We start from the raw sequence: 17828 nt of genomic DNA, 5'->3' as shown, positions 1-17828 counted from the left end.
GGAGACAACAACATGCACAAAAACAAGACAGAGCAAAACCAAGCAACAATGTACAACAAAACAGCAACAACATCAAGCAACTGACAAAGAACAAATTAAAACATACCAAGAAAGAAAAGCTTGTAGTTTGTTCAAGGATCTCTGGCCTTTAAAAGTGTTTTCCAGTCTAGCCTGTTGGGGCACCACGCCCTGTCCCCAAAGTTCACCCTCATCATTCCCTGGGGATCTTGCTGTTCCCTTCCCCTGCTTTTCTGCTGCACTTCCCCAGTGCTTTGCCTCGGTGTGGCGGGATCGGATCCGGTATGCACCTTTTTTTTCATCTAAGACAGTGAACCTGTATAAAGGTTCTTCCCTCGGCTGCCTCAGAAGCAGACTCCTTCTGAAAACAAAACTGACTTTAAGAATTAACCACTTTGATTTGTTCTGAATGACCCCATGGCTAAGGGCTCAGGACTCAAAAACTCTGACTCATGCCACTGAGCTGCTTCCCGCTCACAGTGACAAGCCTTGGTGGCACAGCATGTTAAGCCTTGGCTGGCCAACCTCAGGGTCAGCTCTTCAAGATCACAACCAAGCCAGTCCCTGGGAGAACGATGCAGCTCTCTACTCCCGCAAGGATTTACAGACTTGGAAACTCAGAGGGGCAGTTCTACACTCTTCTTCAGATTCTCTATTCTTGAGGGCTCAGGAGCTAACCAAGAGACTGGCAGTTCCAGCTCATGGTGCGGTTCCTCCAGAGGAGCCAGGTCTGGTAGTCAGCTTCCATAAAGCACACAGCCTCTGAAAGCCTGTGGGACAGTTCTACTCGGTCACAAGGCGTCTCTGTGTATCGAAATCAACTAGACAACACCTAAGAGCAACGCGCTCTGCTTTTCACAGACAGGGGTGGAGGCGGGGTGTGGAGTGCTCCGCCATCAGCATTTGCCCTGCAGCTGATGTCTCCTGTCAGCAAGCAGTGTGGCTCACTGGCTCCGGGGATCCCCATCACCTGCTTTGCTCACATGTAAATGGAAGAGAAGGTCCCTTTGGGTGGTAGCTTCCCTCCACCTCTTCCCGTTTGATTTTTTATCTCTCTGTTCAATATTAGCCATTTTCAGAATGCTTTATATCTTTTCGAAAACCTGCCAAATGTATCCCTTCTTGGCATCATTAAAATCTGTCATTTGTTTTCTGTTCAATTTTCAAGGAATAAAAGAGACGCATTCTAATTTGATCCTACTATGCGCGTACTAGCAGTCCTTGCCGCGTTAAATCAGGGATTTGCTTGAAGTCAACATTGTCTCCGGACTGTAACACTCAGTTATGACTGCGGTCATGAGCTAATGACCCTATGCACAACAGAAAGCAACAACCCCCTGTCCTGCACCGGCGTCATAATTGTGATGTTTGAGTCCATTATTGCTGTCACTGTGTCAATCATTCTCATTAAGAAGGTCAGCAGTTCAAAACCGCAAGCCACTCTGCAGGTGAAAGAAGAGTTACCGTTTCAGAAACTCAACCAGGGCGCTCTACCCTGCCCGACAGGGTCACTGTAAGTCAAACTCGACTCAGTGGCAGTGAGTTTGTTCGTGATGGTGGTGGTTGGTACGAGGTGCTAAGCACAATTCTAGTCTTGTAACCATTTTCCACATTAATGACCACAACAGACCTCCAAAATCATCCAGCATCAGGCTATTTTACAAGTGGAAAATGTGAGGCCTGCAGTTTTATGTATTTTTCCCGAAGCTTCATGGCTAATAATGAAAAAGCTAGAAAAATTCTGGGAAAATACATCCCAGAATTATGACTTTTGAGCCCATTCTTAATCACTACACTTGCTGCCTTCCTAATGGAAAATGCTACGGGAGAGTATCTCAGTCATTTCTAAGCTTTTCTGACACCTTGTGCCTGCTTGGTGAGGCTGTAAATGGTCTATTGTGTGGAAATTTCATTTGTTGTTGTGAAAGGCCTGAAATATTTTCCTCTGAATCAAACCACCCAATGAAACTAAATTATGCAGCCCAATTAAAACGGACTCCCAGCTTGCAAGGAAATCACTTTACAGTCTTATTTATACAGGAAACAAACTATTATTTAAAATCTATCTTCCATGTTGTATTTGCAAGCTGATTAAAATTTGGTTAGTCACTTATCTAATGAGAATTTAATGGTTACCTACTCTCTTTTTTTCCTAGGGTCATAAACAAGAAATTCACCATCAGGTTGCAGACAATATATATTCATGAAATGATTAGATGACAAAGCAATGTATGAGATGTTTATATGTATTATATGTCTCCATATTATATACGTGTACTGTATCTATTCTTTAAATATATAATGTCATATATTTATTATTGAGTAGTGAGGGTATGTTTGTGTGTGTGTGTGTGTGAGAGAGAGAGAGAGAGAGAAACATGAACAGAAGACATTTTTCTCTCTCCCCAACTATTAGAACTTGGAGGAAGAGACTGTAGTATTAAATTAAAAAATTGACACTGGGGGGTGAAGGGCCAGCCCCCACACGCTGCTACTACTATTACTACTCGGGTTCAGTAATACTATTTCTGGGTTCAGTAATGCACAATTGTACGGTTGAGATATATAAGCGTTATATTAAAGTCATCGAGAGCATGAGAGATAATACAGTAATACAGTCAGACGTGTTACATGATAGCATTGCTCACCTCAGCCCAGCTTGGCGGTCCAAGTGGAGAGAGGGGGAAGGGAAGGAAGGGAAGGGAACAAGGGAGAGAGGAGAAGGGAGTGAGCAGCAAGGAGCTCAGAGTCAGGGAGAGAGCTATATTGCTGGCTCACACCTATATACCTTTTGGGGGCAAGCCAGCCCACTAATTACAGGTAGAGACATACGTCACAGGAAGGGGCTGCACTATAGGTTACACAGCAATGAGAGGGTGGTCTAGGGGGTGGTCTCTGGGTCTCCATAGGAACATTATCAGTAGAGTGAAAACTCCGCCTACAGGAGCATGTCCACTGTCCCCAGAGGCAGGGAGCAGGCCCACCCCTGTGGAGGGATGAGACAGCAGTCTGGCAACTGATTGCCCTCAGTGGGGGAATGCCTGCGCATCTGACCTCCCCCCACAAAGAGACTAAGCTTCATTGAACTTAGTGTTTTTTAAGGATTAAACACATTATGCACACAGAATATTTTTCATAATGGAAAGAACCCAGATTTGGTAAACACTCAGTTCAAATCTCCGTTCAGAATTAAGAATTAAGTGACTTTGGTTGTTGCTACTGCGACTGCTGTTGTTAGGTGCCATGTAGTTGGTTCTGACCCACAGCGATCTGAAGCACAACAGAACAAACACTGTGCGGTCCTGTGCCACCCTCACAATTGTTCCTATGCCTGAGCCCATTGTTGCCTCCACTGTGTCCGTCCATGTCATTGAGGGTCTTCTTTCTCCTGACTCTCCACTTTACCAAGCACAATGTCCTTCTCCAGGGACTAGTCTGAACTGACAGCATGTGCAGAGAAGGATTTTGTTTAGGCTAGTAAATTTTGCTGAATCTACAAGAGAAGATTCACCAAAAATTTTTTTCTTACATGGAACTAACTAAGCTTTGAATAAATAATTTATGTAAAGCACACAGGATCTTGCACTATTAATATAAGTTCAGTGCTCTATTCCCCTCTCTTGTATTTTCTCCTCTTGCATTGCTGTTAGCTGCTGTGGGGTAATCGCAGATTTATATGAGAACTATACACCACAGCAGAATGGAATGGTGTCCAGTTCAGCACCATCTCGAGAAGGTGAAATTTAGAAGTATCTTTTGCTTAAAAGAAGCTGCCTTAGATACCTAGTGCTGCCATAATACAAAGATCCCCCAAAGAGGCTCTTTCAAGAGTAGACATTATTTTCTCATGTGTTAGGAGGCAGAAGTCTGAAAGCAAGGTACAGTGATAGGTGGAGGTCCGCCTTTGTCTATTTCAGCTTTTCCTAGTGGCACCAACAATTCTTAAAGATAAGCTGTCTCTATCCTCTGCTTTTGTCTTCTTCCAGTATGTGTGACTGTTGGTGAAGTGATTAAAACACACCCTACTTCTCAAGTTTAGCGATTCAAACCCACCCAGTCACTACAGGAGAACGAGGAGGCTCTCTGCTTCCAGAAAGACAGATCGCCTCAAAAACCCTTCATTCAGTTGCTATGCGGTTGGATTCAACTCCATGGTAGTGGGCTGCTGTATCTACCCATCTAAGTCAACTATTATAGTATTAGATATGTTTTATTAAAATAACATAGAAAACAGAATCTTATTTATTGGCATATTGTTGTCATTTTTATATGTCTTCAAGTTGATTTGGACTCATAGTGACCCAATGTGATAGAGTAGAATTTTCCTATTAGCTGAAATCTCCATGGCTCAAGCCTACAAATCACTCCAAGGGAGAAAAAAGAGGCTCTCTGCTCCCACAGAGGTTTAGAGCCTTTGGAGCCTAACAGGGCTACAGCTCAGTGGCAGTGGATGATGTCTGGTTGGCAATCTGTGGGAAAGGAGCCCTGGGGAGACCGGGGTTGAGCACTCAATGGATAACTAGAAAGGAGGTAGAACCCACCAGCAGCTCTGGAGCAAAAAAAAAAAAAAATGTGGCAGCACAAGATGATCAACACAGACCCTGGAAGGGTCTTGAAAAGCCCTGAGATCCACAGAGCCCTCAGAACAGGATCCAGGAGATCCATCGCACAGTCTGGAAGAAGAACCCACCGTAAAACCTGAGAATCATGCTGAAGCGCAACCAGTATCATTCCCCAAACAGCATTCTTTGCCAAGCCAAGAATCACAAGCTCAAGGCAATTATGGTAACAGCAGCAATATAGAGGCCAAATCAGATGAACAAGAATTTCTCAGCAAGAAACCTACAGTAGGGAAGAGTGGAGGAAAGAAAGACGCTGTTGTGAAGAAGCCAAAGGAGCCTGTGGGGTTTCTGCAGCTCACAAGAAACCAGCAGCTGAGAAGCAGCAGCCACAGAAGAAAAACAGTCTGCTGCGCACACTCTTAAATTTCGCTTATGCCACACAAGTCAAGTCATTTTGGAGTGCTTATTTTGAATTGGCAGTGGGGGGTGCGAGAAAGAAAGAGGGAGAGGGAGAGGGAAGGAAGAAAGGAAAGGAGGGAGGGAAGAGAATATAGCACTTAGATTTTAAGTGTCAAAGAAGAGAGAGCCTAAAAGTCATTCTTACATTTCCAACCCAGTTCACTAGGCCAGCAGATTAGTGAGGGATTCTGGCACAGGTATAACTAACTGGCAGGCATTTGTTCTCCTTTAGCTATGTGCCCCTTCCCGCATAAAGTGCTCTTATACAAGATTTCCTGAATTATAGGCCATCTAGCTCAGAAGCAACAAAGCCCACATGGAAGAAGCACACCAGCCTGTGCGATCATGAGGTGTTGAAGGGATCAACAGAGCAGTAAAGAATGTTTTGCTGTTGTTGGATGCCACCGAGTAAGTTCTGATGTGCAGCGGCCCTCTAAACACTGTCCCGTCTGGCTCCTTCCTCACAGTTGTTCCAGTGCATGAGCCCACTGTTGTAATCGCTGAGTCATAACTTGTGTACAAAGGTGGGGAGAATAAGATCAATGCCTTAATTTCAAAAGCTAAATAGATATTTTTAATTTCAGGTATTTTTAATCACTAATCACAATAACAATAAAAATTGGAAATATTATTAAAATCCAACAATTTAATAATTGCTTAATTTGAAGCCAACTCAAGCTGACCCTATAGGGCACAGTTGAATTGCCTTATAAAACTTGAAAGACTGTAAATCTTTACACAAACATGCTGCCACTTTCTCCCGTGGAGAAGCAGGTGAATTCCAGCTGCTGACCTTTGGGTTAGTACTTGTCTGCTTTACCCACAACACCCCCAGGAATCATCATAATGCTGTAGGCTACAGATATTAGAGTTTGACCTCTATATTGGAATGACAGCAACTGGACTCACTAGCTATTAAGTTCCTTTAAATCTCTTAACTTCAGGTACAAAACGAACATAGTCATAGTACTGTTATATAGATGATTAAGTAAGAAAATGCCTTCAAATAATTTTGCACAGGAGCATAGAAGCTATTTCAATAAATGTTACTCTTAAGATCAATCACAGTTCAACTGAGGGGTGAGAGTGGGAATAGCCTTTACTCTATAATTTGAACTTTACCAAAATGTTATGTTTACTTGATTTTTTCCAACGTTTTTGAATAAAGAAGAAAAATTACTTTATCCTTTCTTGTTTGGGGAAGCAATCGACTTAGGTTTCATTCCAATGTCTTTTTACTTTCTGAGAGTTTAAACGTGTACTGCATTTGCTGTCTGTTTTGCAAACCTCGGGCCATAGTGCAAGAGGTTTTGACTGCTATGTTGTGTTCAAACTAAAAGCTACATTATACTCAAAAGATCCAGATTTCAGATCAATGAACAGAAATTTACGAGGGGAAAAAACCACATCATTAAAGGAGACACTATTAAATTCAAAGTTCACTACAATGTTCAAAATCAATAGGAAATCAAATTATTGTTCCTGTACTCAGTGAAAATACTTGGAATTGGTTTGTAAAAGGCACTTGTAAAAACAACAGTACTGTATTAGAGTTGAATGATGAGACTACTACATATAATATGATTTCACTCTGCTACTAGAAAATAAGATTATGTATGAGCACGTTATATAGCTTACATTAAAAATTGCATTTAAAAAAATCATTTTATTGAGGGCTTGTACAACTCTTATCACAATCCATACATAGATCCATTGTGTCAAGCACATTTGTACATTTGTTGCCAGCATCATTCTCAAAACAGTTGCTTTCTACTTGAGGCCTTGGTGTCAGCTCCTCATTTTTAAGATTTGTATTTCACAGTATCAATGTTGTTTGGCATAAATATGCATATGTTTGCCATCAGTTGCTTAGATATAAGTAAGCTTAGATATTTACATCTTTCTTCTAATACAGTCAGAATAGAAATTCAATTTGTTAATTTAAAGAGCTATTATTTCTCCATTCCCTTTGACAATTTATTGCAATTTTAAATGTTTTAGAAAATAAATAAGGACTACTTTCATTCAAGAAAAACTGAGCTTTTGGCTTCTTACATGAGAATGTGTGAATGGTGAATGGAATACTACACATTCCTGAACAGCGCGACGAAACCATGAAAGAACTCAAGCCATGGATGGGCCCAGATACTCACACTCGTATGCTGAGTGAAATTAGCCAGTCACAAAAGGACAAATTTCATCTGAGTTCATGATTATACGGCTAACCACCAAGAAGAAAGCAGGCCTCTTCTCTCGAGCCACGTAACTTGGTCTCCAAAGCAATGAGGAGTGCCTGCCTGGTGCCCAGGCACCGTCTACGACCCCCTTTGCGTGCATGTCTTAAAAAAGGACTTCAACAGAGAAAGCCTCGCCACCGCGGGGCTCAGCATCTCAAGATGAGGCCGTGGAAAAGATCATTCGATTGCTGCCTTACAGCCCTATGATGAGGTCACTCCAAACCAAGACTCTCCTACAAGTGTGATAGTGAACTTCACTGGAAACTCAAGTCGTGTGTGTATGTGGGGGGTCTGTTTCAGAGGAGGAGATGGCATTGCTCTTGCTAGGGAAACCAGGTGGAACAACCTCCCAAAGGGGAAAAATGCTTAATGGTCCTTCTGTAGAACTCAAGGGGAGAATGTACCCAGTACTATGTTCTAATCAGACATTTTTTACCTAGTTTCTACTCAGCCCTTGGTGATCCAGGCTACTGAGACTTTAAACTCTGTCCTTTGAGATACACAATGCCATCATAGGCAATACCAGAAGGATTTGATGTGGAGACCCCACTAAAATAACTGGGCTTGGCCTTCAACTCACCTGTAATAGATGTAAGGAATGGACATCCTTCCCTGGATTGAAGGTTAGAATACCCTGAGAAGAAGCAGATGACTGCTATCCCAAGATTATGGAATTGGTGCTCATTGGCCTTTTGTTCAGCTCTCTTGATTTAAGGGTGTCCAATGAATGGTAGTCCATATAATACCATATATTTACTATGCTCTCCTTTCTTTTTTATGACATGTATTAGTCTGGTAGGCATGGTTCTGACTTTCTGAATGAGTGTTATTGAAAGTTTTACCCTATCCCCAACCCTAAATGTTCATGTAAAATAATGTTCAGTCAATTAAGCTGTTAACCTGTATAAGACTACAAGTCATGTGTTGCAGTTTGAAAGCCAGCATGTTCATATAGAATTTTCTTTTCTCAATAGTGTTTTAAATTCTATATCAATGATTAAATGAATGATATGATCAATAAAATTACCCTATGCCCTAGGGCAATGATTTATAATAGTCCCTAGGATAAAATGATAATATCTCTAAAGTGAACCAGAAATATAGAAACAAGCCACGGATAAATGAATGGCTTTTAGGCTGCCATTTAATGTAGTCCTGATCTAGGAACAATTAGTTCTCATGACATGGCTCTACTTGATACTCCCTCTCATGAAGAGATCACTGAAGCTATAATGATAGAGCAAATTGTAGTGAAAAAATAAGATCATGCCTGGCTATCTGGGGTCCGAAAGGCTTGTTTTAAAACAAATAGCCATCTAGATGAGGAGTCAACTAAGTCCACATGGGAGGGACACACTAGCCTATGTGATCCAAGGATTGTACATATAAAATCCAAATCCAAAGGGGCAATGGACAGTATCAGCTTAAATTCTGAACACTTGACTTGCAGAAGGCTATGGACAAAAGGGAAAGCCCAAAGTCCATTTGCAGCATCCTCACATGGATTAAGCCACTAGTGAACCACTTCCCTCTGACCATAGTCAAGAGATCTGAATAGCCATGCTATCAGACAGAGAGCATTGTAAAATTGATTATGGCAGGTGTTGTTAGGTTAAAATATAACACCTTATCACTTAATTTACTTTTTGACTCTTTTTGAAGTTGTTTCCTTTTTTCCTATTTTCTGCTTTTGTTTCTATTGAGGTATTTCTCTTTGTTTTATCATTGCTGTTGTTTTTGTTTGTTTGTTTGTTTGTTTCTTAGTTGTATGGTTTTCATATGTGAAATCCTGGATAGGTAAATCTGTAGACAGAGTAATTGGATTGATAATTATGTAGGGTATGGCAGGTGAGCTTGGGAAGAGATGGAGAGCTAACAACAACAACAACAAAATATGAGGACTGGGGCAAGAAGGAGGAGAGGGAAAGGAGCGGTGAGCAAACCACACCATAGCCAGGGGAACAACTAGGGAATTAAAATCAACAGCAAGGAGGATGTAGAGATCCTGGGGGTGTTGAAGCAACAGCAATCTAGCTGAGAGGAATTACTAAGAAGACAGAAGTAGGGTGAGCATGATATTGGGGCAGGAGGAAGGTGAAAGGAAATAGAGGAATGGTCTAGGAAGAAAAGCTATGGATAGAGGTATAAGCATAGGTGTGTACTTGTGTTATACATTGATTCATAAAACTAGAGGTATTGGCTCATGTACATATATCTATATGGCAATACACTGAGGTTGTGGATGGATGTCGGGCCTCTGCACATGCTCCCACCCTCAATACAAGAACACTTTGTTCTAACAACCTGACATTCTGTGATTCTCACCCTCCTGCACAGTCACTGAAGACAAAATAGGTGCATAAGCAAATGTGGTGAAGAAAGCAGATGGTGCCCGGCTATCAAAAGATATAGCATCTGGGGTCTTAAGGCTTGAAGTTAAACAAGCAGCCATCTAGCAGAGAAGCAACAAGCCCACATGGAAGAAGCACACCAGCCTGTGTGATCATGAAGTGTCACTGAGAATGGGTAACAAGCATCAGAAGACCGCAAACAAACAAACAAACAAACAAAAACTGTATTATTAGAACAGAGGATGTCAGAGCAGAGACCCAAAGCCCATCAGTAGACAATGGGACATCCCCTCACTGAGGGGTCACAGGGAAGGGATGAGTCAATCAGGGTGCAGTAAAATACCAATGAAGCACATAATGCTCCTCTGATTCCTTGAGGCTTCCTCCCTCTCCACTATCATGACCCTAGTACTGCCTTTCACTGAGGCCTAGACCAAAGCATGTGCACAGGTACAGATAAGACATGAGAGCTCATGACACATGGAACCCAGGAACAGGAATGGGAGTAGCTATACCAGGAGGGCACGGGGAAGGTTGGGAGAGGAGGGGAGGAAGGGGGAACCAATTGCAATCCACCCATAACCACCACCCAACCCCACCAGGGGGATGAATAACAGAAACCGTGGTGAAAGAGAGACAGCTGTCGGTGTAAGATATGAAAATAATGACAATTTATAATTAATTTATCAAGGGGCCTTGAGGAGGGGGAGGGAGGGGTATGGGAAGAGGAGCTGACACTAATGCTCAATAGAAAGTAAATGTCTAGAAAATGATGATGGCAACATATGCAGAAATGTGCTTGATACAATTGATGTATGGGTTGTTACAAGAGCTCTCAGAGCCCTCAGTAAAATGTTAAAAAAAATATGAGGCGAAAATATTACACAACTCTTCTTAAGGTGACTGAAACATTCAATTGTATGATATATTAATTATATGCCAATAAAAGTATTTTAAAAAAGAAAATGAATGAATGGTTATAAATATTGGACCCTTGGTTTTCTCATTTTTCTTTTTAAAATAATTTTATTGGGGGCTCGTACAACTTTTATCATAATCCATACATGCATCCATTGTGTCAAGCACATTTGTACATATGTTGCCATCATCATTCTCAAAGGACTCTCAGTTTTTTCATTCCTCTCTCTTACTGTTTATTGCCTTGCCCCCTAACCAAATTAATATGTGTCTACCTCTAGTTAACCATGAGGTCGGCAGTTCAAACCTACCAACCACTCCTTCAGAGAAAGAGGAGGCTATTTGCTTCCATACAGAACGCCTGATCATAAAAAAGCAGACAGAGTGGACTTCAAGGAATGTTCTTCTGTGTGTATTTATACTACCTGAGGGCTGAGCAAATCACCTTAGAAGCGGAACTATGTAAAGAAGAATGGGGAACCAGGATCGAATGAAGATTTTTCATCAGTTTGTGACCTGCAGATGTTACAGCCTTGCTTACTGACAGCCAAGGGGGTGAAAACCCTTCCTGATAGAGAACAGATGTAAACAAAACCATGTTTTACTTAGATCCACAATCAACATCTAGGAAAACAGCAGTCAAGGAATCAAATGATGCACACTGCGTTTTGCAAACCTGCTCAATTAGACCTCTTACTTTAAAACGTTAAAGAGTCACGTGGTCACTTTGAGAGTTAAAGTGTGCCTGACTCAAGCCATGGCCTCTTACACTGTTGAAAACTGGACAATGGAGGAGGAAGATTCCAGAAGACCTGATACATTTGAAGTTACAGTACTCGGGAAGAGCAGCGAATATACTTTGACTTGCCTCAGAACAAACAAACTTGTATTGGAAGAAGTAAAGCCAGAATGCTTCTTAGAAACATGGTTGGCTATCAGGAGAGCCCATCCCTGGAGAAACAGTATGCTTGGAAAAGTGGAAGCTCAGTGAAAAAGAGGAAGACCCTCAAAGAGATGAATGGACACTGTGGCTGCAAAAGTGGACACAGGCATGGTCATGTTTGTGAGACTGGGCCGTGCTGTTCACTCTGAGTCAGAGCTGCCTCAACAGCACTTAACAACACAACACCAGGAGATTTTTAAAACTCAAAAACTGCTTTTCTATTAGGAGGAAATAGTCAAACAACTTAAGAAGGACACACCTCACGCACAAATAAATGCCAATAAAACATGATTTGATGTTTACCAGGGGTTAGAAGGGGAAGGTAAACCAGTAACTAAAGGGTCCCTGATTAAAGCAGGCCCACTGCTATCAAGTTGAAGCTGACTCAGAGCAACTGCTCTGTACATGTTTTGAGGCTGTAAATCTTTACAGACGCAGGCAGCCTCATCTTTCTCTAGAGAGGAGGCTGGAGGATTTGAAGTGCCGACCCAGTGGTTAACTAGAGAGTAAACACATGTTGATTTGAATGAGGGGAAAGGCAATAAGAGGGAGAACCAAAAAAGGTAAATGGATCTTGAAGACATAAAAACATGATTACCTTCGTGCATAGAATAAAAATACCATCTAACTGTAGGAGAGGGGCCAGAATCCCACAGTGCCACGTCACCCTATGATGTGGAGGTGTGGGGGTGCATGCAGTGAACCACTGTCAGACGTCGCAGTAAGAACTGAAACAAACAGCACAGAAAGAAGAAAATGTTTTAATATCGATTGTGGTGATAATTGTACAACTCTTTGGAATATGATTAAACTATTGACTTGTGTTATATGTGAATGATATTCCAGTAAAACTGTTAAAAAAACAACCAAAACAAGTAAACAAAGATGTAACCCTATGGAGGGTTACGTGGCCATTAATATCCAAAGCTTTACCAAACTGTCAAGTGTGTCTTCAACCTAGAACTCTTTCTCTGAGGCATATAGTCTACGGGTTCTCAGCTAGCCGGATATTGGAACTAGCCCATGCCCATCACTAGGGCAGCAAGGATGCAATTGTACCGCCACTGCAGGCTAGGGGGAAATAAGGACCCTCTCTGTAGTGTGCATCTAACCTCGCCTCTCAGGAGCAGTCTGGCTGTACTTCTACCAGGACAGACTTGTTTGCTCTTCCGGCAGTTCATGGGTCCTCACATGCCTTGGATGCATAGGAAAGTTGGACAATAAACAAGGAAGGCAGAAAAAGAATGGATGCATTTGGAATTTGGATGTTGTTGAAGACCATTGAAAATGCCATGGACTGCCAGAGCAAACTCCGTCTTGGCTGAAGTACAGCCAGGATGTTCCTTAGGAGCAAGGATGGCAAAACTCTGTTTCACGTACTTTGGATACATTATCAGGAGAGACCTTACTTGGAAAAGGACATCAGGCTTGGTGAAGTAGAAGGACAGTGAAGAGGAGGAAGGGCCTCAGGGAGATGGCCTGGCAGAGCGGCTGCAATGATGGGCCCCAAGAAAACCAGGCCACGAGGAGGGCGGGCACAGAGCCAGCCTCTCGTTGTGCATCTGGTCTTTGCTAGGAGTTGAAGCTGGCTGGGAGGAAGGCGCCCACAGCAACTACTTCTCTGATGGGGAAATATTTCTAAAACATTGTTAAATTGGAGAAGTAATGTACTTGGTGCATTACCTTTTCTAGAAGAAAAAGAATAAGGATAGCTATGCCTGGTATTACATTTACATATCATATAATAAATGGTTACGAAAAAGTAGACAGGATTGCTTGAAAGGGGGGAAATGTGGTGGATGGTGACAAAAGAATATTACCAAGAACTATATTTATTTTTTTAATGCATTGTTTTTTGGGGTTTTGTTTTTTATGTCGTGTCTCTTAGTAACCAGGGAATATAAGTTTATTAGTACTGATTCAAAATGTATCTAATTGCAATCACTGCCAAAAGGGTTTCTTTGCAAAACATAGCCTAGACATCTGGATATATTAAAATACACAAATGTATTTGTCCTTGAATGGCACAAAGACTGGGGGTTAATAGCCACCCAGAGGGCCCTGACAGAAAAGCCTTCCAAAGGCCATAACCTTAAAAGCACCACGCCCTTCTACTTGACACCCCTGGAGTCACCCCAAGTTAGAATCAGCTATGTTTACATCAAGATATGACCAATATTTAAATCAAGATACAATTAAAAAACAAAAACTCAACTCCAAAAGCAAGCCGCACAACACACACACATACACACACCACCCTACAGGTCCATTCTGGAATGACCTTACACAACTATGGGGTTTTGTTCATGTTTCTGAGAAGACTACCCACAACCTTCACTTCTTAAAAGGCAGTGATTTGATCCTCACTACAAAAGTAATTTGTTTATATTAGAGAATAAGGTGCCATAAAATTAATTTTTAAAATAAAATTGATGTTTTTACATCCCAAGCATTAGATTCTTCTCACATTCAGCAAGTGTGCTTCCTTGTCAGTGTTTGCAGTAGAAAAGGAAAAACTGTTGTTATTGTCAGGTGCTGCCAAGGTGGTTGTGGCACAGCGTGACCCTGTGCCCAGCGGAGCAACGCTGCCCGATGCTGCGCCCCTGCGCCATTGCGCCTATGCTGGAGTCACTGTTGCAGCCACTTTGTCAACACTGATAACCCTGAGGAAAATGGAAATTCCGGAACGCTTCATTGTGCTCATATGAAACTTGTTACACGGATCAAAAGGCAGTTGTGCAAACAGAACAAGGGACACTTCGCAGAGGAAAGATGTGTGCCTGGGTTGTATCCTATCATCACACTTATTCAATGTGTACGCTGAGCAAATAATCAGAGAAGCTGGATTATATGAATAAGAACATGGCATCAGAATTGGAGGAAGGCTTTTTAGCAGCCTGTAGAACAGCAGTTCTCACCCTGTGGGTCACACCCCCTTTGGGTGCCGAACGACCCTTTCACAGGGGTTGCCCAATTCCTAACAGTAGCAAAATTATAGTTATGAAATATCAATGAAAATAATGTTAGGGTTGGGGGGGGGGTCACCACAACATGAGAAACTGTATTACAGGGTCACGGCATTAGGAAGGTTGAGAACCACACATTTCTACAGTGTAGAAAATTGTGCTCAGAAGAGGCAGACCTGATGGGGATTACCTAACAGGATATTTGCACAATTGGATTAAAAGGTCATTTGATCAGTGAACCGAGCTCAGATAACCCAGAGGTTAAAGCACTCTGATGGTAACCAAAAGGTCATGAGTTTGAACCAAGCACCTCTCTACAGAAGAGATGTGGCAATCTGCTTGCGTAAGTATTTGTAGGCATGGTGATCCAATGGGGTGGTTGAATTTGCCTTTACAGAGTTGATATGAGTCTGGATGGACTCATGGCGATGAGTTAGTTTCAGGTTGGTGCTCAGAGGTGTGGCCCTTCTAGCCAGTCTTCATCATGCCCATCATATGGCTGGGTGGGATCATTCAAATAAATTGCAGAGGACTCTAACGCAGGAATTGGACACTTTTGCCATTCTGCTAGTTAGAGAGCCCTTTCAGAAGCAGGAACAGAGAAAATTCTCAAGAAAGAAGAACAGAGTGAAGTGTGTCCAATACCCTGGTGTGGAGAGGCGTCTGAGGATCGGGACACACAGCCTCGGGCCTTGAGGCCCACTGAATGAATATTTCTGAGATGACTGGCTTGCAGAATGAGGTGCCCTATGAGCATTTAGGGGTGCTGAAAGGGCATTGTAACACTAGTGGAAGCAGGACAGAGGTCAGAGGGTCATGTGGCTGAGTCAAATATACCTACTTGCATGGCTGAGTAGAGGCATTTCAGACAAAAGAACTGTATCCTTAACATTTCTCATCCTGGGGAATAACTTGTTGACGTCCCTAATAAACTCCATAACTTGAATATTGTCTTTGAATTGTGTATTGCCATTACAAGAGGTTATCCAACCTGCCCGAGAAGTAGCATGTTCTGATAGGGAGGGATGGTATTAGAATAAGGTAAAAGAAGGCTGGAGAGTGGAGGCATAGCTGAACTTTGCCTCAAAGACCTCACCCTTGGCAGGTGTAGAATTGGAGTCTCCCTACTCAGTGTGTTGCCAGAGGCGGTCAGAAGAGATCCCCATGCCATTTGGTCAAGTGGACCCAAAAAGCCACAGTTAGAACAATACCAAACCAAACTCACGGCCATCGAGTCAATTCTGACTCAGAGTGAGCCTGTGGGACACTGTCCATTTCAGTTGCCAAGACTGTAACTCTTTCCAGGAGGACAAAGCCCCATCTTTCTCCCGTGGAGTGGCTGATGGTTTCGAGCTACTGACCTTGTAGTTCATAGCCCAATGCCTAACCCCTCTGCCCCCAGGACTCCTAATTAAAACAATAGCAGGTGGCTATTTCATTACCTTCAGAGTCTCGCCTTTCAGAATTTTCCCAGGGACATGTGTCCAGACAAGCATTTTAAAGCAGTGTTTTAAGTGGAGAAGAACTTAACATGACAAGTTAGTTGTATAAATACTGATTTTTTCCTATCATGTTTAAAATTTCTTTGAAGGCCCAATTACTGAATCAGATTTCTATTTCTCCTCTTTCTACAAATTGCTCTCTCTTTACTCTGGTATGTGGGACGCAGACCGCAGGGCTTGGAACAAGTTCACCAGCTCAGTCGCAGCCAATGAAACACCACGAGTGGACAGTATTTTTAAAAACTACAGATCAGCCGGAACAGTAACTGGACCAGGAGAAATAATCTAAGAAGCTGGACTATCTGAAGAAGTATGTGACATCAAGATTAGAGGAAAGCTTATTAATAGCTGCAATATGCAAAGACATAACCTCACTTGCTGAAATCCAGAAGGATTTGAAGCACTTGCTGATAAAAATCTAAGGCTGTAACCCTCAGTCTTGGAGAGAAACCCAAACCATCACACATGTTCTGTGTTGGTCCTGGTAGACTAGAAAAAAAATTCATATATCTATACATATATGAAAAAGGTTTATATACAAGAGCAATTGAATATTGGGAAAACATCACACCCCAGTACAGATCAAGTTCCTAAGTCCAATATTAGCCCATATGTATGAAACCAATCAATAAAGTCCTCTTCAGACTCATGAAATATGTGCAATGATGTCAAATGCAGGAGGATCACAGGCCAGGGGGTGGGAAGTCTTGTGGATCCAATGGCATTGTAAGCATTTCAGCACTGGCAGGGGTCTCTACATGGTTTCTTTGGCTCCAGAAGTTTGGTTGCATCAGGGTAGGTCCATGTGGCTTCTCCAGCTCCCAGAGCGTAGTGCCATGTGTAGGAGAGTGTCTCCAAGGGAGTGAGGAGAGAGAGAGAGAGAGAAAGAGAGAGAGAGAGAGAGAGAGAGAATGAGAGAGAGCAAGAGAGAGAGAAAGGTGTCTTCTGCATCCAAGGAGGAAAATGCAGGAGTTCCCAGAATTCTCAGAAGGCCATGCCCACATAGAGGCCTTCTTGTTTATATCTTGATTGACAGGCCAGACTCCACCCCATTCACTCATAATTCTCTCAAATTGACACCAGATTGTGTAACTACCACATGGTCCAATAGGCAACAACATGATAGATGGAGAAAAGATGGAAGTTGCCACGGATTTCGTTTTATTTGGATCCATAATCAATGCTCATAGAAGCAGCCGTCCAAAAAATCAAATCACAGATTGCCTTGGGACAATCTACTGCCCAAGACCTTATTCTTAGTGTTGTTAGGTTTCTTTGCTTGTGTTTTAAATGTTTTTCTGTATGTGAAATGGGGAGAGGTAAATCTATAGAGACAGTAACTGGATTAATGGTTCCTTGGTGGTATGGCAAAGGAGGTTGGGGAGATCGGGAGCTAATAATGAAGACTGCAAGAATGAAGAGCATGCTCTGAAACTGATGTGGGGGTGATCGGACAACTCTCCTCGATGTGGCTGAACGACTGACTTGTCTGATGTGTGAATTATATGCCAATAAAGCGATTTTAAAGAACACAAAGGGAAAAAAAGGTGTTGAAGAGCAAGGACCTGTCGCTTTGAGGACTAAGGTGCGCCTGCCCCAAGCCATGGTATTTTCAATGGCCTCATATGCATATGAAAGTTAGACAATGAGTAAGGAAGACAATGAAGAAGAATTGATGCATTTGAATTAGGTATTGGCAAAGAATTTTGAAATTATCGTGACCTGCCGGAAGAACAATCAAATCTGGGAAGAATTACAGCCAGAATGCTCCTTGGAAGTGAGAATGACAACAGTTCATCTCCGTCGCTTGGATATTTAATCAGGGAGACCAGTTCTTGGAAAACAACATTCGGCTTGGCGAAGTAACAGGCC

At 42.3% G+C, this 17828-nt stretch overlaps 1 pseudogene; it reads left to right on the top strand.

Annotated features, from left to right (window-relative positions):
• LOC115870980 overlaps positions 1 to 14196 on the top strand; it is a 23438-nt pseudogene extending 9242 nt beyond the window's left edge.
• The last annotated feature ends 3632 nt before the right edge of the window (positions 14197 to 17828 follow it).

This window comes from Echinops telfairi, unplaced genomic scaffold, assembly GCF_000313985.2.
Source record: "Echinops telfairi isolate 266 unplaced genomic scaffold, ASM31398v2 ScPeMD7_3533;HRSCAF=4204_0, whole genome shotgun sequence".
Classification (NCBI taxonomy): domain Eukaryota; kingdom Metazoa; phylum Chordata; class Mammalia; order Afrosoricida; family Tenrecidae; genus Echinops; species Echinops telfairi.
This window is presented reverse-complemented; position numbering and strand designations above follow the sequence as displayed.